Here is a 24,763-nt window from a genome sequence, read left to right as displayed (position 1 = left end):
TCCTTGTAGAGTCCTACCTAACTACTACCCTTTACTCATTTGCTGCCCAACATAGGAAATTTTCAGTCTGTCAGATGTATCCTCCCAAACGGGCTATATTGTTGCACCAAAAAAATAATTTCTGAATGTCTTCAAGGCTATCTTGAGTTTCTTGAATTACATGATCCAGCTTTTTACCGATATCAGATATACTGTACTGTGTTCTGGGATTTCTGTTCTTTATTTTCCCAACTTCCCTCTCAAAATATCCATATTTAAACTACTATAGCCATACTAATGGCTATAGTATATAGCACCACAAAGGGTGAAAACTCACTGGATTTGGAGCACTTCTCAATGAACAAGCAGAAGAAACAATTGCATTTTTAATGACAATTTAGAACCTTAGTGCAGATACTTCAGGTATTTCAACAGTTATATTATAAACAATACATTTGACTAGCATAGCCTGTCTCTCTATATAGAATTTATCTCAAGGTTTTGTGGCTTGTTGTGATCTGAACTATTTGACTTATTATATTTACTGGTTCCAGCCCTTTTTTGTTGGTCTTCAATGTTATAAACAGTAATTTCATTTATTCTTCTTGAGATCCAGGTTATAGCTCACTGAATATATTTATTGTACATCAAATACAGTAACTGGGTCTGGTTCTGTTCAATGTCTTTATCAGTAATTTAGATAATGGCATAGAGAGTACACTTATAAAGTTTGTGGAAGATACCAAGCTAGGAGGGGTTGCAAGTGCCTTGGAGGATAGGATTAAAATTCAAAATGATCTGGACAAACTGGATAAATGGTCGAAAGTAAATAGGATGAAATTCAATAAAGACAAATGCAAAGTACTCCACTTAGAAAGGAACAATCAGTTGCACACATAAAAAATGGGAAATGACTGCTTAGGAAGGAATAGTGTGGAAAGGGATCAGGGCTCAGTGAGTCAACAGGGTAACACTGTTGCAAAAAAAAAGCGAACATCATTCTGGGATGTATTAGCAGGAATGTTGTAAGCAAGACATGAGAAGTAATTCTTCTGCTCTACACTGCACTGATTAGGCCTCAGCTGGAGTATTGTGTCCAGTTCTAGGCACCACATTTCAGGAAAGATGTGGACAAATTGGAGACAGTCAAAAGAAGAGCAACAAAAATGATTAGAGGTCTAGAAAACATGACCTATGAGGAAAGACTGAAAAAACTGTGTTTGTAGTGTCTGGAAAAGAGAAAACTAAGAGGGGACATGATAACAGTTTTCAAGTATGCAAAAGGTTGTCTTAGCCTTTGAGGATAGGACAAGAAGCAATGGGCTTAAATAGCAGCAAGGGAGACTTAGGTTGGATATTAGAAAAAAACTTCCTAACTGTCAGGGTGGTTAAGCATTGGAGTAAGCTGCTGAGGTTATGGAATCTTCATCATATGGTTCTCAATGGTAGCAGATGACAGAACGAGGAGTAATGGTCTCAAGTTGCAGTGGGGGAGGTTTAGATTGGATATTAGGAAAAACTTTTTCACTAAGAGGGTGGTGAAACACTGGAATGAGTTACCTAGGGAGGTGGTAGAATCTCCTTCCTTAGAGGTTTTTAAGGTCAGGCTTGACAAAGCCCTGGCTGGGATGATTTAACTGGGAATTGGTCCTGCTTTGAGCAGGGGGTTGGACTAGATGACCTTCTGGGGTCCCTTCCAACCCTGATATTCTATGATTCTATGATCACTGGAGATTTTTAAGAGCAGGTTAGACAAACACCTGTCAGGAATGGTTTAGGTAATACTTAGTCCTACCGTGAGTGCAGGGGACTGGTCCCTTCCAGTCCTATGATTCTTTGCTCTTTTTAAAAATATTAACATAAAGGCTGTTTGAGGAGCTGAGGTTGATATGTTTATGAATAGGACTATATGATGAGGATTATAGTGCCTGGAATAGCAGAGGACTGGATTTGATGAGCCAGGAGATCCTATCCAGTCCTGTGTTCCTATACATTGAACCAACTATCTTAAAGGAAACATCATCCATAACTAAATAAATTCATTATAAAATAACCACATGCTGTTCTTTAATTATTATAATTTCATTATGCTTTGAAATCTCCTGTACTGTAGTACACTGTGTTATACTAGTAACAAACAACCTATTAATATTGAAGAGCACATCATATCTGTATTTCATTCTTTGCTGGTAAGCTGTCACTATGTGAGCCCTCCAGCTTTTGTCAAGGCTGATTTGGCTGAAGAATACATCTATATAAGGCAGTGACTGGTGCTGAAACTTTTCTAGTTGTGCCCCTCCCTTATCAGTAAGGGAATCTGTCCCTACACCCACTCCATTACTGCACAGCCTAGGCTTCCTCAGCAGCAGAGCTTGGGCTGAAGGCAGAGCTGGGGACAGAACTGGGAATGGGGGAGTAGCTTGGGCTAGAGACAGAGCTGGTCTGGGGGCGGAAAGGGAATTAGGGCAGAGCTGCACTGGAGATGGAGTGGAGCTGTGGCTGCAATGGGTCCAGAACAAGGGGCAGAGTGGAACTGGGACTGGGATTGGAGCTGGTTTGGGGGGTGCAGAGGGAGTGGGGGTGGACCTGGACCTGGAAGAAAGCAGGACTGGGGATGGCGCTCCCACGCCACTCCCTGTGGGGGCTGTCCCTGGCTCTATCACATACACCTCTTGAATATTCCTCCACACTCCCTCTCCATGTTCCTCTATGCCCCTCCACTGATTTAAGGACTTTAACAAAGTCGCATAAAAATGTAGATTGATGTCACTGTACTAATACTCTACTACAGCTAATCCATTTCCCAGGAAGAATTTCCTCACTACCATCCATCTTGGTTTATTAGAATGATGTCAAATCTCCCACTGTATTTTGTTGACCTTTTAAGTATAAAAGTTCATTCCGTTCCTGCAACATACAAAGAGTTTGAAGGTCCATCTTCAAGTTGCATCCACTTCAAAATATTAGCAAGTTTTCCAGTGCAATTTACTTTTAGGGATCCATTCTACTAAACAATCACCACCACAGAATGCGTACAGGAAATCAGGTCCTGGATGAGGACGAGTTGGCTCAAGCCAAATCAAAGTAACACTGGTCAGAAAAAACCCAGAGGTTGGTCAGCAATGATGGTCAGAATTAGCTTTGAAGAACTAGAGGAAATATTGTCTCCATCTTCCATTGAAGATATACCGTTCAAGTGGTGCAAAGCCCTAGGGTTCTCTTGACCCCATTAAGCTTAGATGAGTAAGCATAATGTCTAAATATTTATTTTCACCTCCAGCTCACTATGAAACATTGAATCTTCCTTCTAGATGAGTCTTAATCCTGAAAAGGGAGATATGCCAGACTTCATGAATCCCACAAGGGACTTCAGTATTTTTTGTGGAAGGCACTCACGTACTATGGTGATCAACAGCAGCATAAAGCCCTAAAATAGACAAAATAGACATTTGAGCCCAATATAATCTATTATGAGAGACAAAATTGAGAAGGCCAGAACCATTTGAGAGGAGTTTGTTTGAAATAGTTGTTAGCTGTACTATTGCTAATTTTATAATCCATAAAGCAAAGACTTAAAGAGGAGAAGGAAAATAAAGACAGAAATAGATGGAAAATATTACTAACAATGAGTGTTCTGTGAATATGTGGTGTAATCCAACTCTACAAACATTCAATAAAACCTTTCAGTCCAGAACAACTGTGCAGTAATCTTAAGGATATTAATATCTGTTCAGTAAAGTGTCTATTTATCTGCCAGAGAGACAAGTTGGTCCTTGTTGTCAGAGTTTGTGAATCACTTACAAATATGATAACTTAAAAAGTAAAACAGCAACACTGAGGAGAGTGCTCACATAAGCAATGCAACAGTAGATTTCCCTTTTACCAACACCAGTAGCTTCTTGATGAGAGTACAAGAATAAAAAGGAATGGCTATATCCCAGCCCAATCTGAAATAAAACCAAAGAGGTTTTTGCTCCATGAGTAACTGATCCTATCAACAGATTTAGACTGCCCAGAGGGACACACTCTACTCATCATCATAGCAAATATTTATAAGTTTATTGTTGGATTGGTACAATTTCCTCTATTTCTTGCAATAAGTACTAGGGAGATACTTTTCTTAGGAAGACTGATAACGTACATTAATATAACTTGGCTTTGCTGACGTCTTTCTCAAATGTGCTCAGAAGAACAGTGAAGTCAGTGGGAAAAATCCTTTTCCCCCCCAGGAGTTAGCCCTTCAGTTTAGAAAGTTTCTATTTGAGAAAATTCACATGATTTGAATATGATTTGTAAATGTGAAATAGCTGTTTATTTCCTCTGAGTCATTATGCCTTGTGGAATTCACTGTGCTTCCATTTTATTACTGTTGTGCTTGATCAGCCCTATAAATAATATTTTAGATGTTTGTATTTGTACCCATTTTGGATTCAGTCCTCACCCAAGGAAAACTCCTGTTAAAAAGATATGACATTCTTGAAAATCCACTCTCCTAGAGAAGGTGGAAGAGGAAAATTCAGGTCTGTGGGTAAAACTCTCACAGCGGTACAGAATGCTATATAACATTTGGATACCACAGAGATAGCTATGTAAAGGAAAACAGTTATTCAACTCTTTTTTGGATGTATAGCATTACCTGTATATAACTTTTCACCACTACATTGAGAGATAATGTGACCTAACGTATAGCTCACTGGAGCAAATCTCAGGAAAGCTGGCCTGTCTAGCATTGTCACTGGCCTGTAGGGCACCCTTGGGAAGTCACTTCATTTTTCTGTGCATCAGTTTCCATGTCTGTAAAATGGGGATAACGACACTTACCTTTGTAAAGTGCTTTTAAGGTCTAAGGATGAAAAGCCCTATACAAGCTAGATATTATTACTACTTATCTGTCATTTATTAAGTTACTCTCATATTTGGAACTATTAAAATCTCTTAAATAGCTCATAAATTAATTTAAGGGCTCCCATGGACTTCAGAGGGCACTGGAATCAGTCTTATAGTTATTGCTGTATATCATTTTAAAATAAGAATATACCTATGGCTTCCAGAATAGACCTTTAAAATTACAGCACGTAAATCTTTTTTTTTTTACTGTGTTCTTTTAGAATCAAGTTACTGATGTTTCTATCTCAGAAAATCATTTTCTATGTTACTGAAGTTTTTACCCTAATTTAAAAAAAACAACAACATTTCTTATAACTTTGGACATTAGAGATTTCTCTTTTCTCACAAGTTTATATGCCAGCCTATAGGGGCAGTCCCTTGTCTTAATACAACAGATGTATTTCCTAGTATATTGCTGTTAACAAAGAATATAGCTCTTGAAAATGCCTGAAACTGTTGTGATTTGAATATTAAGGTGCTTTTCCCTACTGTTGCCAACACTCCTTTGCATGTTTATTTCCGAATTTTATAGTGCATCTGTAATTTATAATCTGAAGCAATATAGCATTCTTGACCTAATATACATATGTAGAGATGTAATATTCTTCAAACTTGTGATTTTTTTAAAATGTACACTTTTATGCTCCTTGAAAAACTAATAGCACTGGCAAGAGCCAGACACATTGTGCAAATGCATATCCCATTATCCTGACCAGCAACACATCAAGTATTCCAGTTATGAGCTTTTCCTAAGAATAGATTGCTACCCTCCCATTACTAACTGAGGTTGTAGGAGTGGTTGGGTGGGTACCATAAGGTAAGAACAATTATATCACTAGGTGAAAGTGGAATATAGAGGTTACAGCTAGGTACGGAGTCAGAACACCTGGGTTCTATTTCCAGTTTTGTTATTCACTTTGTAGCAACCTTGACCAAGACATTTTAATACCTCCCAGCTTACCCATCTGGAAACTATTCCTCATAACACCTACATCCCATCGGTGTTGAGAGTTTCAGAATGACTTGAAATATCTGGATGAAAATAATATTTAGGGATGAAGAGGGAGAGAGTAAAGTGAACATGTTTTCCCATCCTTGCATTTGTGCATTATTTCTTGTTATTTTTCCTTTCTCCTTTCCATTACTTTATTTAACCTTCCCACACTTGTTTTCATATCACTCCCCCCTCTTACTTTCTGACTCTCCCCTACTATCCCCCCACCCTTGCCATTTCTTCACCAGCTATTTTACACAGACACACACAGAGAATTTCCAAGCCCTCAGCACCACTCTGCAAAGACACCTGGGTCTTCAGACTTACTCCCATCCCCTCCTGGGTCTCAGAACTCCCTTCTTCCTGATAACTGATGGTTGGAAGTGCGGCAGGAAGCAGAGGAGAGGCAAGGATTGAGAACAGGAGCAAAGGGAGGGGTGAAGCAGGAATCAGGAAGAGTGTTGGGAAGCAGCATCCAACACAGCCATACCAGGAAACCACCTAGTTTCAGAGATAAGTGCCTCTGTCTCCTTCTGGCTTAAATAGTATGGTTAGACAAATGGGTGGAGCTGGGCAATCCTCCAATCAGGTCTCCTGGGGCAGGGGGAATGCCTTGATTGGGACTATAGTCCTACTAGCTTCTCAGCTGACAAGTTTTCTACAGGTGTTGGGTGGAGGTCAGTATGTGATAGCTATCTGGAAATTCCTAGACCTGGGTTCAATACCTAGGCCATCATGTGCCCATCGGTGGGTGAAATGGGATAGGAGGTGTTGGTAGAGTGGGGATCTGTGTTTGTCCTCAGTGCCCCTTTAGGAGGAAGCTTTACTGAATCAACTACCTTCTCACCACAGACAGTGTTAGCTTCTTAGTTTTATCAGCAAAGCCAGGAAAATGTTGGGAGGCAAAGCAAAGACTGAGGAGATTAGGGTTGCAGGAAGGGCTGAAGAGCCTATAGGGAGGAGTACTCCAGCCAGGCAATTCCCTGGTTTGAAGGAGTTACTGGTGGGAGTCTGCAGTGAGAACCATCACCTTATTGGCTGAGAGCTGGTGTGCGGCAGATTCTCAACAAAAAGGAAACATCTAATTGGCTATGGGTGTTGCCTTCCTGCTAAGAATGTGCCCTTGACATAGCCACTATGCTGAGGGCTGGGAGGGTGCACAACCCCTTACACTGAGAGGACTATGTAGGGTTGTTTCCACTCCTTTCTGTCATCTTTATGCCATTAGAAAGGGGCCACGTCTAAAGGCAAAGTCCTTGTTCTTCCAGATTTGGGAAACTGAATTACGGGAAGATTTTCAAAAGTAATTAAGGGACTTATAGAACACAAGTCCTATTGGTTTTCCCTCTCTAACACCCCTATTCCATTTTCTAATGCATAGAGGTCATGGTGACAGGTATTTCATCAATTATGAGATTTAGATTTCGCTTTTTAAAGTCTTTGCTTTTTGGTAATTTACAAAACACACCACTTTATTGAATCCACTAGTTTTATGAAAATTATACTTAAAGAAACCATCTTTATCTTATGGACTTGTTCTTCGGAAGTGAAAGAGAGCAACCCAGTGAGAGAGCTTCATTCAGGACACTGGCAGCAAAGCTGAGCCAGATCAGGTTTTTGAAATCCAGCAGGCTTGTTGGCAACAACGCAGCAAATCTCTGTGAAGCTGAAGGATCATGCAGTGCTACCATGACCAGCAGCACCATCACCGCCATTCACCTTTTGACTTTGATGACAACTGACAATGCCCAGTATTAAAGGACAACAGAGCAGTAACTATTTGCATTACTGCCTCCATTTCTTTGCTCTTTAGAGAAAACAGAAAATACATTTTCCCCACTGTAAAAGTAGGAAATCAGCAAAAAGCCGATAAACTAGCGTGTTTTTCGGCTTTATTCCTAGCAAAAGTAAAATAATCTCTTGCCTCTCTCATCCATACTGTTACCCTGGAATAAACAAAATCAAATCCAGATCCGCCTAGTTAACATTAAACAGTGAGATGCCATTATTATATAACTTGTTTAACTATTGAATTACTGTAAAAGCTGTGTGATCTGGCACTTTGCCAACCAGAAAGCTCTAGAAACTGGTATTTCTGATATTTCCCAATAGGATTGCCAGGTGTCCAGTTTTCGACAGGAACACCAGTCGAAAAGGGGTTCTGGCGACTCATGTCAGCACTGTTGACCAGGCCATTAAAAATCCGGTTGGCACAAGGCCGGCAGGCTCTCTACCTGGCTCTGTGTGGCTCCCCAGAAGCAGCGACATGTCCTTGCTGCTCTTAGGTGGAGGAACTGGCATGGGGGCTCCGTGTGCTGCTCCCACCCTGCCCCGAATGCTAGCTCCATAGCTTCCATTGGCTGGGAACCGTGGCCAATGGGAGCTGTGGGGCAGCGCCTGCGGGCAGAGGCAGCGCACAGAGCCGCCTGTCCGCACCTCTGCCTAGGAGCATCAGGGACATGTCGCCGCTTCCGGGGAGCTGCCTGAGGTGAGCGCCGCCCGGATATGGCACCCTGAAAACCCTCCCATGCCCCAACCCTGTGCCCGAGCCCCCTCACACACCCAAACTCCCTCCCTCCATTGGTAAGTATAGCTCTTAGTTAATGGGAATTTTTGACTCACCGGCACCTCCCATTCCCCCAACATATCAGATAACAAAGCTTTTAGCATAGTTACATATACAGGACCAAAGCCTTTTGTACATGTCCATGAGGGAAGAATTTGATCCATTGTGTATATTGTTTTCCACTACTTCCTAATGGCATACATTCAGCTAGGTTTAGCTAAACTTGTTATAGCCAAGAGAACAAAGTGTAGCTCTTCAGGAACCCTATTTGGCTCAGATACAATACACCTCTGCTAGAGAAATGTGCCCTTTCCCATATGAGTTATGCTAATTCACTACTTGTCATCCTAGGCTGCTATGTGCCTTGCTGTTGCTTAACCCATTGGATCTGCAAACCTTGTTGAGACCTATCAAATGATCAGACTGTCATTTTATTTTGCATACTCCCATCATCCAATCAGTCCAGAAATACCAAGAGAGCAGCATTTTTTGAAGCATTACAGCACCTTTGCTTCTGGCCCCAGAGGGAGACGAGACTAAAGTGTGATTTCAAAAATGGCAAAGAAAATGTGTGACAGATTGAAATGACAAGGCTTTGTTGATAGTTGGTGATATAGTAAAGTGAAATACATTCCCTTGGTCCCTAAACAATATGTGTAGTGCTAGAATACAGTATTACTTGAGCATATTCACTGAGCTCAATTACAGCCCAAGTCAGAAAGGACTAACATCATCTGTACATCTGCTGTAGTCCCCCAAGTTCTGAGACAACCACACACATGCTGCTTATTTTATATGGTATGACTTTGGCATCAATGAATTTCAGAGGCCTAAAGGCAGCAATAAAAAATGTTGTGATCAATGCCTTTCTTGCTCAGGAGTGTTGTAATGCTACATTAGGCAATCCTTGATCCATTCACTTTGTTTCTCTCAAAGAGAGACCCAGCACCTGTACTCAACAAGGTGGATTAAATCAGCTCTTCCCAAAAGTTAGAATGTATGGGATCTCTTTGGTAAATCTAGTGCAATATTTTGAAAATGCAGTGGATTATGTCTTCTGGTAGTAACATTTTCAAACGCTGCCCTTTGCTATGTAATTTACTGACATTTTAAAAAAATACTTTTTGGTGACTTGTCAAACATTTCTGACATTGCCATCCTATTTCTATGAAGTGAAAAGTGCTGTCTTTATACAAAGGTGTTATGAAGGGCATCAGACTGATGCACAAACAAGCAAAGGAATAAACTTGTTTTTGGAACAGATAATTTTACATTTTTACATGTGTTACGAATTATACCTGATAGGACACGCACACAACTGCTGCGAATTATACCTGATAGGTCACGCACACAAATGCTGCGAATTATACCGGATAGGTCACACACAGTTCGAATCTAGGCTGAGGCACATAAACCAAGTCCACAACTGCAGAGTTCCCAAAAGACACTAAGTTTATTACGCTCGAGCGTGGTGCCCCCCTGCTAGCCAGGAGGGGACCCCGATACAGATTATACAAAGGTTATATACTTTTTAGCAAAGCATGTTGCCCTCATGCATCGGAAACCTTAGCCAATAAACAAACCCTTTTCTTATCTACCACCTATCCCTGCCTGGTGCATTCCTCGTGCTAAACTAGTATGTTAATTACACAGCATGGTCCTAAAGCCATGCATCAGTAACTTTTATTATCAGGATGGGAGGCCTCACATCAAAGGCCAGGAGATAGGGAGTTAGAGACTGACAAAAAACAGATACTGGGAGTCAAGGCAGGCTGGAGACAAGAGATAGTGCTGCAGCCTACTCAGACCAAAGAATGCTTAAGAGCACATGGGGCTAGTGTGTGAGGCCCAAATACAACTGCCTGGTGAGTGTTCAGCAGAATGGCTCTACCACGTATGTGTGTGACACAAGCATATTAAATGATACACATTGTCATTGCTTTCTCCCTAAAAAAGACTATCAATGGCAAGACAACACACCTGTAAGTAAGTATGCACCGTTAGTCCCTTGTATGGATATGTAAGGCAGTTTACAACTAAGCCCACAGTGAATAAGCAAAATATTCAAAAAATCAGTTGTATAACTTTAAACTAGTTAGTAATTACACGATAACAATATCAACCTACAGATCTGTGCTGCTGTAACAGAAGATCATGGGTTGTACTTGAGAGCTTTTCCTTGGTAACACTACCTGGATCACCCAGCTAGTCACCTTCTGATGCAGGGACCCCTTGATTGCCTCATTTCTGAAAGAGTCATGATGCTTTTACAAAAATAAAGGAAAACCCAACCCTTTACAAATGCAAGTAGGACCTAGCAGTGATATGGTGAAGTGAAAAAGGTAGGAATAAAGGTACTCCCAGTCTTGCCACGTCAATGAGGAAGTTCATAGATTCATAGATCCCAAACCAGAATAAGGGACCATTCTGATTAACTAATCTTTGATATCCTGTAGAACACAGGCATAGAACTCCCCCAAAATAATTCCTAAAGCAAATGTTTGAGAAAAAAAACCATCCAATTCTAATTTAAAAATTGCAGTGATGGAGAATACACCATGGCACTTGATAACATTTTTCTATTGGTTAATTACCCTCATTGTTAGCTTCAACTTCCAGTGACTGGATAGTGTTATACCTTTCTTTGCTAGATAGAAGAGCCTATTATCAAATATTTGTTCCCCACAGAGGTGCTTATAGACTGTGATCAAGTCACCCCTTAACCTTCTCTTTGTTAAGCTAAGTGGATTGAGCTCTTGGAGTTTATCACTATAAGGCATGTCTTCTAATCCTTCAATCATTCTTGTGGCTCTTCTCTCCAATTTATCAACTTCCTTCTTGAATTGTGGACACAAGAACTTGTCACAATATTCCACCAGTGCCAAACACAGAAGTAAAATAACCTCTCTACTCCTCCTATTTACTAGGTATAAATTCCATTAAATCCTACTATGAGCCAATGATCGTCTTTTTACCCTCAGTGGAAAAATCTGGTACTCCTATCAGGACTAGTTCAAATTTACATTAGTTCACTGGCAAAAGGGTCAATTATTCCCTCCCCAAGCCATTCCTATCCTGAAGTGTCCCATTCTCCACTTGTTCAGTCCTCCCAATGGCCACCTGGCAGAATTAAAAAGAGGTGGTAAACTAATCTTTGCCATCTAATATATTATATTATGTACCTACATATATTTAAAATTTCAAACAGAACCCCTGCCCCTCCCCCACAAAAACAAGTCCGAGGTCACACCAGACTTCAATGGCCCAATCAGTAATGTTGTTTCCTGCTGCTTGTCTGACTAAATGACTTTGCATCTCACTGTGTCTGTGCAATAAGTGCAAGAAATATGGAAAACGTTTTTTATATATACTTAATTTCACTGGAGGCTGAAACAAAGTAGCTTTAAGAATTAGGCTCTCACCATCTAAGTATCTCTTCCCAAATCACTTTTCTCTTCAAAATGAACACCTGTGGATATTGCTGCTGTTGATGATTCTCACACATGCACATTCTGATTACCTAGTATTGACTTGCAGTGATATTGGATTGTAATATTAACCCTTTGTGCTCCTTTTTTAAAATGTCTGTAAAAAGGAAAGCCTGGTACCATCTGCTTGGTTTTGCTTCTTCACGTCTTATGCCACAGAGCCATAAAGACCTCTCAGTAGAGCTCTTTAAAAAAATCTGAATATCAGTTTTTCAATTAAAATTGGTCCTAATTTTAAGTCCAGTGAAAATATTTTTCAGTTAAATTGTCATGAGTTTCCCCCTCATTTTCCCACCAGTTATAGAACTGGTTGAATTTTTTTTCAAATTTTAATTTCTTGATGAAAAAAAGAGGTGAAAATGATAAAATGTTAAAAAAATATTTTTCATCATTATTTTGTCTTTACCAAGAGTTTATCTGAATTGCATCAATAGAAACAGAAAGATAATCAAATTCTTAGAATCAGGTAGAAATATATGGACACTTTTTCTTTTTTTATTTAAGAAATCCAATTAATAAAATGCTACACTACAATACACTCTGAAGTTGGAATATTGTTACTGTATACAATGGCTCCTTTGTAAGCTTTGATTGATCATTTTTATAAATGTCTAAATCTTGTCTATAGTTTAAAAAAAATGTAATCCAGGAAGCCTCAACAGATTGGTTAATGCCTTGAAACCTCAATTCAAATTAAAATAATTACCAGCAATGTTTGGAGAAAAAGGAGTTGAAGCTATTTCATCCTTTCTTTTTGCCTTTAGACCAAAGATTTTTTTTTTCAACATTTGATGTCCGAGGACAATCCAGCCTTTTGAAAAAGATAACATTAACCATGAAAGATTACTTTATCTGAGTTGAGGACCTAGGACATTCAGTGCAGAAATATTGTGTGATACAGTATTCATTTAGCTACATACAATTGTCTGAATATGGATAATTTATCCTCTTTCACTATGTTCGCAACATATCCAGTATTTCACTAATAATCTCAACATGAATAATCCTATTCTTCTCCCATAGAAATAAATGGGTATTTTGTCACTGACTACAATGAAAGAAAGATCAAATTCATAGTAGCAGTATGTGCAGGGAGCAGAAATTTGTATGCCAGATATCAAAGTGCTTTTATGTTAATTAATATTCTTTTATTTATATTAATACATTTTGGTGGATAAGAGGCAAGAGAAACTACTTCCAGATAATACATAACTCAGAAATTATGAAAAATGCATCATTCAACATGTAAATCCAATTTTCCGATACTGGTCTCTGTTTTAGCAGCTACAATTTTGTGCTAACAACTTAGTTTACATGCCCATATCACTGCTTGCCATCTAGTTGATCTAATTACAGTTGCAAATAATTCTGGGTTTACAATTGTACCAGTAAAAACAGAGACCAATTAATAGCAAACAGATGAAAATTTGACTCATTATTAACTTCATTGACTATACACAACAGTGTAGAGGGATAATATCCTACTAGTCCCTAGCCCAGCCCCACTCAGATTGTGAATCTGGCTATGGGGAATGGTCAGGGACTTGACACCCATTACATCTCACTGAGAACAAGTGCTCAGGAGGGGAGTAAGGTACACCATGACAAATGGTGAAGTAATTTACTCCCTCCCCAAAGCAAAGAGGCGGAATGGCTGGAATTGTGACTAAGTCACAAATCACAATTTGGTTTATTCCTTGGGCAGTGCAGCTGTTTTCAGATGTTTGGCTTTGTGTGTGTGCTCCCATAGGTTCTGATGAGGATTTCGAGCTGCCCAAATTGCATGACAGGATTTAGTCCTTATTAATGCTCTTTGGGAGACCCATGTCTGGCTGGGAAAATCTATTGTACCATCCGGATTGCAAGACCATGAAAACACTGGCCACAACAACATGGATAAACAGTCTCAAATACTGGTTGGGTACAGTCCAAGGAGCAGCTGCAGCACAACAAGCTGCAGAATAGCAAAAGATGTCCAGCAAAAGATGTTAGCTTCTAATTTGATACCCAAGAGAACATAGTATGCAAACTGGCGCCTACATTTCAACCCTCAACTGGCGATCATTTTATTCGCTTATGTTAATTTATGTGAACAAGCAAAAGCAATAGTTTCAGTGACAAACACGGACTGTGTAACAATATGTCCAAAATTTTGAACTAAGCAGACTGAATATACTGTAACTTTACTCAGCTTTCCTCATGGACGTCATACAATTTCTAGGGTGGTCACAGAAACTTTGTAACACCCACATTTACACCAGTAGAAACAGAAATCCTCCTTCAAATGAGGTTTGACACCGCAAGATAACTTTTTGGAATGTTGACAGCTAAAATTAATGCTTAATCAACAAAAAAATCAAATGATTTTACAAAATATTGCTCATCAAGAAAATTCAAGAGAACCAGAAAAACAGTGTTGTGGGGGAGTTAGAGGAAAAGTCAAGGTTCCTCAAAGAAAGAACTAGGGACAAAATTGTACTAGGGACAGCCAGGTAACAAGTGGTGTAGTAACAATGGGCCAAATTAATCCCTTCTGTAAGCAAATGCTACTCCAGTTGACTTTATCAGAGCCTCACATTGCTAAGATGAGAGTTGAATTTGGTCTAGCAAGTCCTGCAGGTGAGGGAAGATACAAGCCAGTAGTTAATAGAGATTGTCTGTCCTCATTCACATGTATCTATAAACTGCTTACAAATTAAATTGACAAATTAACACATTGATGAACAATGCATTTTTAACTGATGCTTCTTAGGAGATAACAATTTAAAGACACCTTTTTATTACCTTAGCAGCTATAATTGGCAGGCATGAGCACACAACCATCCTTTAAGGAGGTAGCAAACCAAGTGAATAATTACAAAATCCTGCAAACACCACGTCTGGGTTATTTTGAGTATGTTTTCTTTTTTTTTAAAAAAAAGGCATCCTAATGATCTCTTTCCTGGTGAAAAAACATTTTCATGCCAAGATATTTCTCCACGTTATCAGACTTATTAAAATACTTCCCTCTAAAGACTGATAAAAGCACAACAAATTTCAACCACATTTTATAGTGCTGAGCCAATTTTCCCTCTTCACAGAAACTCCATGGATGGAGCAGAACTAGAGTAGCTCTACTTCATGGGAAAGAGGTGGGCTTTGTGGAACCTCCATGAAGCAAACCTCAGCTCCATCAGGGCCCCATGCTCAAATGCACTGAGGAGGAATAAGGATAAAACTGATGGCTCTTCAGCCATTTGCAGAAAGGGTGTGCAGTGGCCGTGGGTGCAAACTTCAACCACAAAGCTTCCATAATAGCCACATCAGGGCTCTGCAGCTCCTCTAAGACCTCAGGGGAGAATTTCTTTCCTCTAGACCTTAAGAGATGCACATAGCTGAGGTATTCAGACTATTCACTGCTTATTGGATTTGGTGCTATGCATGTTATCTGCTGTATGTAGTCCTCACAACTGACAGGCAAGAAAGTAGCAGTTTTATAGATGTAGAAATGGAACCACAGAATACATAAGTGACTTGCTCAAGGCTACACGAGTCCCTGGAAGAGCTGGGATTCAAACACTTGAAAACAGAGAATTGTAATGGAAGTGCCTCCTCAACCATAAGCAGATAGTATAATTAATGTTATACTATTCTAATAAGCTTTATATTGGAACTTGTTTGTGGCCCTGTCAAGGTTCCTCCCCCACTCTGAACTCTAGGGTACAGATGTGGGGACCTGCATGAAAAACCTCCTAAGCTTATCTTTACCCGCTTAGGTCAAAACTTCCCCAAGGTACAAAATATTCCACCCGTTGTCCTTGGACTGGCCGCTACCACCACCAAACTAATACTGGTTACTGGGGAAGAGCTGTTTGGATGCGTCCTTCCCCCCAAAATACTTCCCAAAACCTTGCACCCCACTTCCTGGACAAGGTTTGGTAAAAAGCCTCACCAATTTGCCTAGGTGACTACAGACCCAGACCCTTGGATCTTAAGAACAATGAACAATCCTCCCAACACTTGCACCCCCCCTTTCCTGGGAAATGTTGGATAAAAAGCCTCACCAATTTGCATAGGTGACCACAGACCCAAACCCTTGGATCTGAGAACAATGAAAAAGCATTCAGTTTTTTACAAGAAGACTTTTTAATAAAAAATAGAAGTAAATAGAAATAAAGAAATCCCCCCTGTAAAATCAGGATGGTAGATATCTTACAGAGTAATTAGATTCAAAAACATAGAGAACCCCTCTAGGCAAAACCTTAAGTTACGAAAAAGATACACAGACAGAAATAGTTATTCTATTCAGCACAATTATTTTCTCAGCCATTTAAAGAAATCATAATCTAACACATACCTAGCTAGATTACTTACTAAAAGTTCTAAGACTCCATTCCTGGTCTATCCTCGACAAAGACAGACTATAGACAGACCCACAGACCCTTTGTTTCTCTCCCTCCTCCCAGCTTTTGAAAGTATCTTGTCTCCTCATTGGTCATTTTGGTCAGGTGCCAGCGAGGTTACCTTTAGCTTCTTAACCCTTTACAGGTGAGAGGAGCTTTCCCCTGGCCAGGAGGGATTTCAAAGGGGTTTACCCTTCCCTTTATATTTATGACAGGCCCTTACTATGGAGTCATGATCAGCATTTCCATTGTGTTACAGAAGTAAAATACAACTATTTTGTATCTTTGTTTCAGTAATAGGTGTCTTTTTATAAGGAGGGGCTTGGGACCTGAATGCTGCTATGCATCCTTGTCTTCAAGCTTTTAATGAAATGAAAAGGTGTTAATTAAACTATGCTCTGTTTGAGACTAAGCGTGACTCTTACACGCATGCTGAGAAAGCATCACACGAAACATGTGATGCTATGGCCCATAGGCATATATGGTTGATTTACTAGTCCGTGCAGTTCTCAAAAATCTCTGATTTACTGGAGATACAGAGTTGTGTATTTTATTAAGGAGGTGGAAGCAAGGTGAAATGCTACCCAATGCTGCATGGGGTGAAGTTCATAGATACTAAGGTCAGAAGGGACCATTATGATCATCTAGTCCGACCTCCTGTACAATGCAGGCCACAGAATCTCACCCACCCACTCCTGCGAAAAACCTCTCACCTATGTCTGAGCTATTGAAGTCCTCAAATCGTGGTTTTCCTCCCTCATGATCTCAGCCAATGTAGTTCCATTTGACATGGTTTAGGGAGCTTTGCAGAAGTGCCACCTTTTTTGAAGCTCAGAGCACAGCTCTGGGGACTTGTACCACAGCAATTCCCAGAGGGAATATGAAGGAGAGTGGGAAAGGTCATAGGATTCTCCACTCTGAGTATTCCATGGTCTAAATGTAGAGGATCTCTCCTCATTGCCTAATTGAAATAATCCTGGAAATCTAACAACACACACACAATGAGTTCAATGGAAACACCCAGTGCCTAAAGGTAAGCATGTACATAAGTGCTTTGCAGGATCATGGTTTGAATGTGTCCATGAAGTTTCATATTTTCCTTTCTTGTGCACGCAAAACTCCCATTGACTTCAATGAAATTTTGGGGTGTTGTGACAGGGTATACCAGACCCTCTGAGGCCTACTGGAAACCTCGTGGCCCTGCCACACACCACCCCAAAAAAGGTCAGTGGAGAGGGTCCTCAAAGCTGCCTAGAGTAGCTGTGTGGAACACATCCAATAAGGGCCTAGTAGCCTAGTATAAGAAGAGCTACAGGGCCAGAGGGTGTTCAGTTCCCTGCTGGAGCTGTAGCAGTGTGGATGGTTTGTGTCTGGCTGATGGACCTAGACTGGACAAGGCAGAATCCTGGACAAGGCAGCTCTGCCAGAAGCTGGGGAGAGCGAGAATGAGCCTGAGCTGGTTGCTGGGACTCCATAGGACAAGGCCCTGAGCTAAGGGTGAAGATGGCATGGGGCCATGGGGAAGTGGCCCAGGGAATTAGAGAAGCTGTGTGACATAGTTAAAGGGACACAGCAGATGTCTGCGATCTACAGGATCCCGGGCTGGGACCTGGAGTAGTGGGCAGGCCCAGGTCCTGCCCCCACACCCCATTAGCCACTGGGGGAAAGTCGCCTGGACATTGAGGCACCCCAAAGGGGGAACTGAACTATAGTGACCCAGCTGGAGAGCTGTAGACAGGAAGCCCCAAGAGGGCAAAGACATTGTCTCCAGGGAGGGAGCCTTGGGGCACCGCTCTATCCCAGAGCAGAGACAATCTGAGAGCGCGTGTGCTGGCACGTGCACTAAACCAAGGTGGTGCTCACAAGAGGTGAGTGCACCCTGTTACAGGTGTGCAGAGGATGCAGCTTGGGCCATGACCGCTAACTCAGTGAGCAACTTAACTCTGTGACAATGCAGAGAAAGACTCTGGTGAGAATTGTGCTTCTGGAAAAGGTCAGTAAACAGTGCTAAGTATTTTGCTAACTCACCAGCGAATTAAAATATTGCCATTATTCCTTAAAACAAGCAAGCAAACATAAACACAAGGAAAAAACCCCAGACACTTAGCTGAGTGAGTACCCTTTTAGAGAAATTGTGCTTGGCAACTCTTTCTACACAACACAGCACCCCGAGTTCAAGATTAGAAATATTTAAATGGCTAAATCTTAATTTAAATGAAAGTTTTAAGCAAACATTTAACTGACATCTTTTTGCAGCAAGTCTGACTCATGTTCTGGCATTTTATTTTAATTCACAATGTGACAAAGTTTGTACTGTCAAATTAATATTTCTACTTTGCATATAAAACATTCCCAGAGATATTTATTCTCAAATTCACCAAGGCAAGCATATTTCACACAAGCTAGCCTTGAATTATAATTGAAATATTCAAGTGAATGGTTCAAACTTAAACTATCACTTAGTATAGTAGAAAAAAAAAGGATAAATAGATCAGGATATGAAAAATTAATTTAAATCAGAATTATGAACATTGGATTATAAAGAGAAGAGTATTTACCTCTTAGTGTTCTGTGTAGAAAAGACCACTGAAAACTGGATACAGCCAAGAATATTAAATATATATTTCTTGTGGGAGTGATTTACGGAGGATATATTGTAATTCGACTCTTAGCTGGTATAGTGACTATTAACCACAGCTCCCTGAATGCATGATGATAGACTCATCTTCCCATTAACACTAGATACATACGGCATATGTGCACATTAAGGACCTAGGGTTCTGTCACTTTTATTTGTGCTGAGCAGTCACAATGGACTAGATTTTAGCCCACCCTTTGTGGCCACACAATGGCACAAGGTGTAACACACACGCACACACAACTCCTGCATGTCCTCCTTGCATTTCTCTTGCAGATACAGGATGGAAAAAGTAAGATAATCATGAGCTATGCCCATGTACACAGGTGGCAGGAAGTGAATAGAAAGGAACAGGGACTAGCTGGAGACTTGGCTCTGATTCCTCCCTAAAAAGACATCCACCAGAAATGAACTGGCATGGACAGGGCAATAATCTGAAAGTCATATGGGTCAGAAGTATCCTCTGGGAGCTTTCAGTCTGGCGCCTCCTTAAAATGAGTAGGTTTTATAAGCATGATTCAGCCCAATGAGATCCATACAAAGTAAGGTAACACTCAATGTGAATATGTATTCAAAAAACTGGCCTTTAAAATTGCGAATCAATTTGTTCCTGTGACTGAATTCAATATAAGAATTTAGAAGCTCACTCAAAGCAATAATGTTTCTATTAGGAATTACCCATGCAACAGTTAAGAGTTAGCAAACAAATTTCTAACTATTCAAATAAATGTATTATGCATGAGATTATAAAAAAGCATGTAATCTACAAATGATGAGATCACTTCCAAGCATTCAGAGGTTAGGTTCAGTTACTATAAAAATCCAAAGGTCTGGATGCGTATCTGAACTTACATAAGCTTCTTTGGTCTTGATGTCAGACTGGAAATCTCACTTCCGAGATTTCCAAAACATCCTGCTTTTGGCCAGATCAGAAACACCAGGAGAAGAAATGCAATAGCAGCTGTAGAAACAGATAATGCTCACAGCTGAGATACATACAGCACATTCACTTTCTATTGTGAATTGTACCAGACATAGCTAAATAGACAACTGGTGATAGATTTTTTTTTTAATGGGAGGGGGGTCTGTGAAAATGTGTCCTTAAGAAAACCTATGAAAAACTTTTGACCTTTTCAAATTTGCTACTTTTTTATTGAACATTTTATCAAACATCTTTTTAAAAACATTCTCAAAATGGTTATCAATTTTTCATTTGGGTTTTCAGTAAGTGGAAGATTTCAATAATGATTCTGCTGTTTTTGATCAAAATTTCATTTAAAAATTTGGTATATTTTTAAATGGCCCAATTTTGAACCTTGTTAATGGAAACAGTTTTGAAATTTTTCATGAATTTTTTTCACTCTTTAACCAGCTGTAATATTAGCCATATGGATATTTCTCCTTGGCTTTTAAGAATCGGTATCTATCAGATATCTACTGTGAAAAGTGGGCTAAGATTTCCTCCTGTCATATTAATCCACCTCTCTCACTCAAAAGTAGCTTTACATTCTGTACCATAGCCATATCCCCACTATTTATGATTTGATGGGTCATTTTCTCGGACTGTTCTTGCAAACCATGGAAGGAGCTGCTACTTCATAGTTTCATAGAGTTTAATGCCAGAAGGGACCATTAGATCATCTAGTCTGATTTCCAGGACATTACATTTCACTCAGCAACCCCTTAGACAAGTGGTGGGCAACCTGCAGCCTGTGAGCTGCATGCAGCCCATCAGGGCAAGCTGCTGGTGGGCCACCAGACAGTTTTTTTACATTTGCACAGCCACCCGCAGCTCCCAGTGACCGCGGTTCGCTGTTCCCGGCCAATGGGAGCTGCAGGAAGCGGCACGGGCCCAGTACGGGCCGCAGGTTGCCCACCACTGCCTTAGACTAAAGGATTTCAGTCCTCAGGAGACCAAACCATGTGCCACAGGCAGAGAATGGGAGATACCAAGGTGCCACCAGTGTCTGAGGACATGACAATGGCAAGGAGTTGATTAGGTCAGATATTCCCATAAGAGCCCAGCAGGGAAAACACGCCCCATGTTGCAAAAGAAAGTGAAAGTCTGATCTGGGAGAAAGATCATTCCTATCTCATATCTGGCAATCAGTATGACTCAGCATGTGAGGAAGATTGACCAGCCAGGCATCTAGAAAAAGGCTTCTCTGTACATCTCAGTACACTGGTCTACCCCTCTCATTGTGAACTCGTAGGATTATACTTTTTATGTAAACAGAAACAAATAAGAAATTGTTTCCATTCCTGGATTCACTGCCCCCTTATTATATTTACATTCTGTGGTTGTGTTTTACATATTCATCTCCAAAAAGCAGGATCAGAAAAAGTCATCCTCATAAACTGAGTACATGTGGGTGCTTATATTTGCTTTTATAACGATGTCCTCCAAATGTCATATGAGTTAAGACACATTTTTCTAAAATAATTCCATGTGCAGAAAAACAATCATCCCTAGATTTATGAAAATTGTATATCCCTAATCCTTGCTAAAATCTATTTATCTCTTTCTATACTAGGGATTTCTAAGGCCCCTATCACGGGAGTGTGTATATGCTACATTTCTGATATCCACTTAACTTTATTTCATGCATATCATGAAAAGAGTGAGAAGTTAGTGCACATAAAGTACCTCTCTTTTAAAAGTGACCTTATTAAGTATCTTTGAAGGCCATGAAGTGCTGGAGGGGGCTCTCCAGGACTCCTGGGAGTACTTGTTAAAATTCTATCAAACTGAAGGGAAGGTTTGGATGATTTCCTTGCCTCTGACGGAGTTTGCCCCCACCTTCCTCCCCTCTGGGTACTGATAAATCATCCTGCACAGGCAGCTTCATTAAAATACATCCAAAGAGCACTTCCTTTTTGCCTTTGGAAGGAATCAGATTTCACCAAATGGCAGGTGTTTAAAAATAATATTCCCCATGTGGAGGAGATCCCAAGATCTTTCCTACAAGGTGTTCATCTCCACTCCATGGCAAATTATTCAAGTTGAACACTGCTATACTTTAGATCTACCCGGTATAATTTTCAGGAACAACATTAAATGTACTTAATATACATTCATTTGTCGACTGATTGTTGTACTAACAGGCAAAGTACTAACAAGCTTTAACAGGACTTTATTTTCAAAATGGAAACCTCTTTACCAAGCTGCTGCTGCACCCTCTGTAGCTTTCTCCCAGCCTCTCAACTCCTCCCCCCTCCTTCCTGTTTCCTGTCCTTTCAGACTCCGAACAGCCAGTGCTCCCAGTTCTAATAATTACAAGCAACATCTAAACAGTGATGTTGCTTCCTTCTTGGTTATAGTCATGACAGAGAGCTTTGTTGTTGTGGTTTGATTATGGAAACGAATGCATAGTCTTGTGTCTTTTGCAATCTTAACACAAGACATTTATATGCCAAATACTGTGTTTACTAACTATATACAACATTGCATGGCCTAGTTTTTACAAATAAATTAAATTAAATTGAGGGCCACTAGAGGGCTCACCAATAATAACAGGGATGCTGCCTACTTCCTACACACAAATAGATTGACTAGTGTTTTGCCCCTTCTCTCTGTGGATGCATTCTACACAGCAACTGGGAGGTGTAATTCCCAGCTCAGGTAGATATACCCTTGCTAGCTCTGCTTGAGCTGGCATGCTAAAATTAGCAGCATGGCTGGATTGGGGTGGGTGGTGGCTCAGGCGAGCCACTTGAGTACATACTCAGGTCATTAGGTAGGCTTTTACACACTGCTAATTTTAGTATGTTACCCAAGCTCAGAATAACACTTCACAGACCTACCCTTGAGCAAAATACATTCCTGTGCAGCTCACGCAAGGCTTATGTGACATAAATTTTACTTAAAATGTCATAGTTAAAGCCTGGCTCAATTTAAATGAATAGCAAAACTCACTGACTGACCTAGGTGGGGCCAGGATATCACACCCTGGGCTTAAGTCAGATTTAGATGGTGCCTGGTCCTTGTGAAGGTTCTCTGCACATGTGAATGGCTCTTACAGATGGAAGGGGTTGGAATGGGGGCAGGGAAGGGGTGGGAAGAGGCAGCGCAGGGGTGAGGCCCCATGGAAGGGGTGGAGTGGCGGCGGGGCCAGGGCAGAGAGGGGGGTGGTCAGTGGTGTGGCCCTCGGGCCAATGTACTAGTCCTCATGTGGCCCTCATGGTCATTTGAGACCCCTGCCCTAGATGCATGTTCCTTGCCAGCTAACAGTGGAGCATACTCATTCCTGGTTTATAACAAAAAAGGGGGAAAAAAATGTGGGAGGCCCTTGTCAAAATATTGGCAACCTCTGAATCTCGGTAGGATAGTTCCTTCCGCATTTGTATATTGTTCCTTTTTATTCTTCTATTCATAATGTTTGATCTTAGCCAAGTATTTCTCTCTCTCTCTGATATTTCATGCTTTGCGAATATTGTTGTTTTCCATTGTGTTTATTGATTTAAAATCCAAAAGAACAGTCTGAGCATAAAAGTGAGTCATTCATCTTTCTCTGTGACAAACAGTTATTATGAATAGTTACCTTTTTGTTTTCTTCTAAGACAAATCTTGCCTTCAGTTTTGCTTCCCCATTTTCTGTTTCAAACATGTGTTATTTTAAATTGAAAACAGTTGTATCTCACAATAGTGGCAGACGTCTTGAGTTAGGTCATATGACCCCTGGGTGCAAGCAATCTGTACACGCAGTACTTTGACTGAAGACTCTCTTTATATTATTACCCCTTCATTGCTGCTAGAACTGCATGTGCCCTGGCAGAAGGTTTCTATAGAATGTCCATTCAAATGAAACATCAGGACATTCAGACTCTGGCAGCCAGGTTTATACTGGAGGAACACATTTCACAGATGTACAGTATCTTGTTCCATATTCAGCAGACAAAGTCTTCAGTTAAACCACTGACCTGCTACAAACCTTTTCTTTGAATGAGCTTATATAGTAAAATAAAGGGCCAGATTCTGTGTTATGCTCCGGCACCTTTGTGCCTCCTAGCAATGCAAAGGGGCTGGATTCTGGCTGTAACTCAGCAAAGCCAGCTCCTGCACCATCTATCCCCACACTCTTCACCCCAATGTATGGGACAGATCAAGGGTAGGGGCATAGTGGAGCTTCACTCTGCTATATCAACCCATCACTGCCCTAATGTCTTCTAGAAACCCTATATCAGAGGGATAGGATAAAGAAGTCACTACGTGGCCCTAGCTCATGTCAAAGTTGGGTCAGGGAGTTGTAACTGGCTCTTTGGTGGCCCTTCTTGCTTCCTGTACTGAGTGGACCTAGGAGACTATTGAGCCCATAAACTTCAATGTCAGCACTACTCTTGGTTAAAAAGAACACTTTTGCAAACATTGAACTCTTTTCCTGATAATGAGATGGACCAAATATCTGATTTGTTTACATTTCTTTGAGCTAGACTTTTCATTTACTTTGAGTTCAGAGTAGATGGTGGTGGGCAGGTGTGCCACCCCAAGAGCAGAGCAGGGAAGAATCTGGAGAGACACCGTTCCCTTCCTGCTCCCTACTTGTTCCAGGAAGGTAGTACTACCTGCTTCCTCCTCAGATGCTCCTGAATGGAAGAGCAAGTAGCACAGCACTCACCCGTGCCTGTGCACTTAGGCTAGGGGGGAGACCGTGAAGAGGCAAAAGTAGGGGAAAGCAGAGCGTGCCTTACTGCCCCTCATATCCCTGCATAGTCTCACACTCTGAGCCAATTAAGCCCTTTATGACCAATTAAAGAAAAAAAATAGAGATTTGGAACAATACTGACAAAAGATTCTTCTACATCTATCTCCTCCAGTCAGTAATGAGCAGC

The sequence above is a fragment of the Lepidochelys kempii genome, chromosome 6 (assembly GCF_965140265.1).
Source record: "Lepidochelys kempii isolate rLepKem1 chromosome 6, rLepKem1.hap2, whole genome shotgun sequence".
Classification (NCBI taxonomy): Eukaryota; Metazoa; Chordata; order Testudines; family Cheloniidae; genus Lepidochelys; species Lepidochelys kempii.
Note: the sequence above shows the minus strand (reverse complement) of the source record.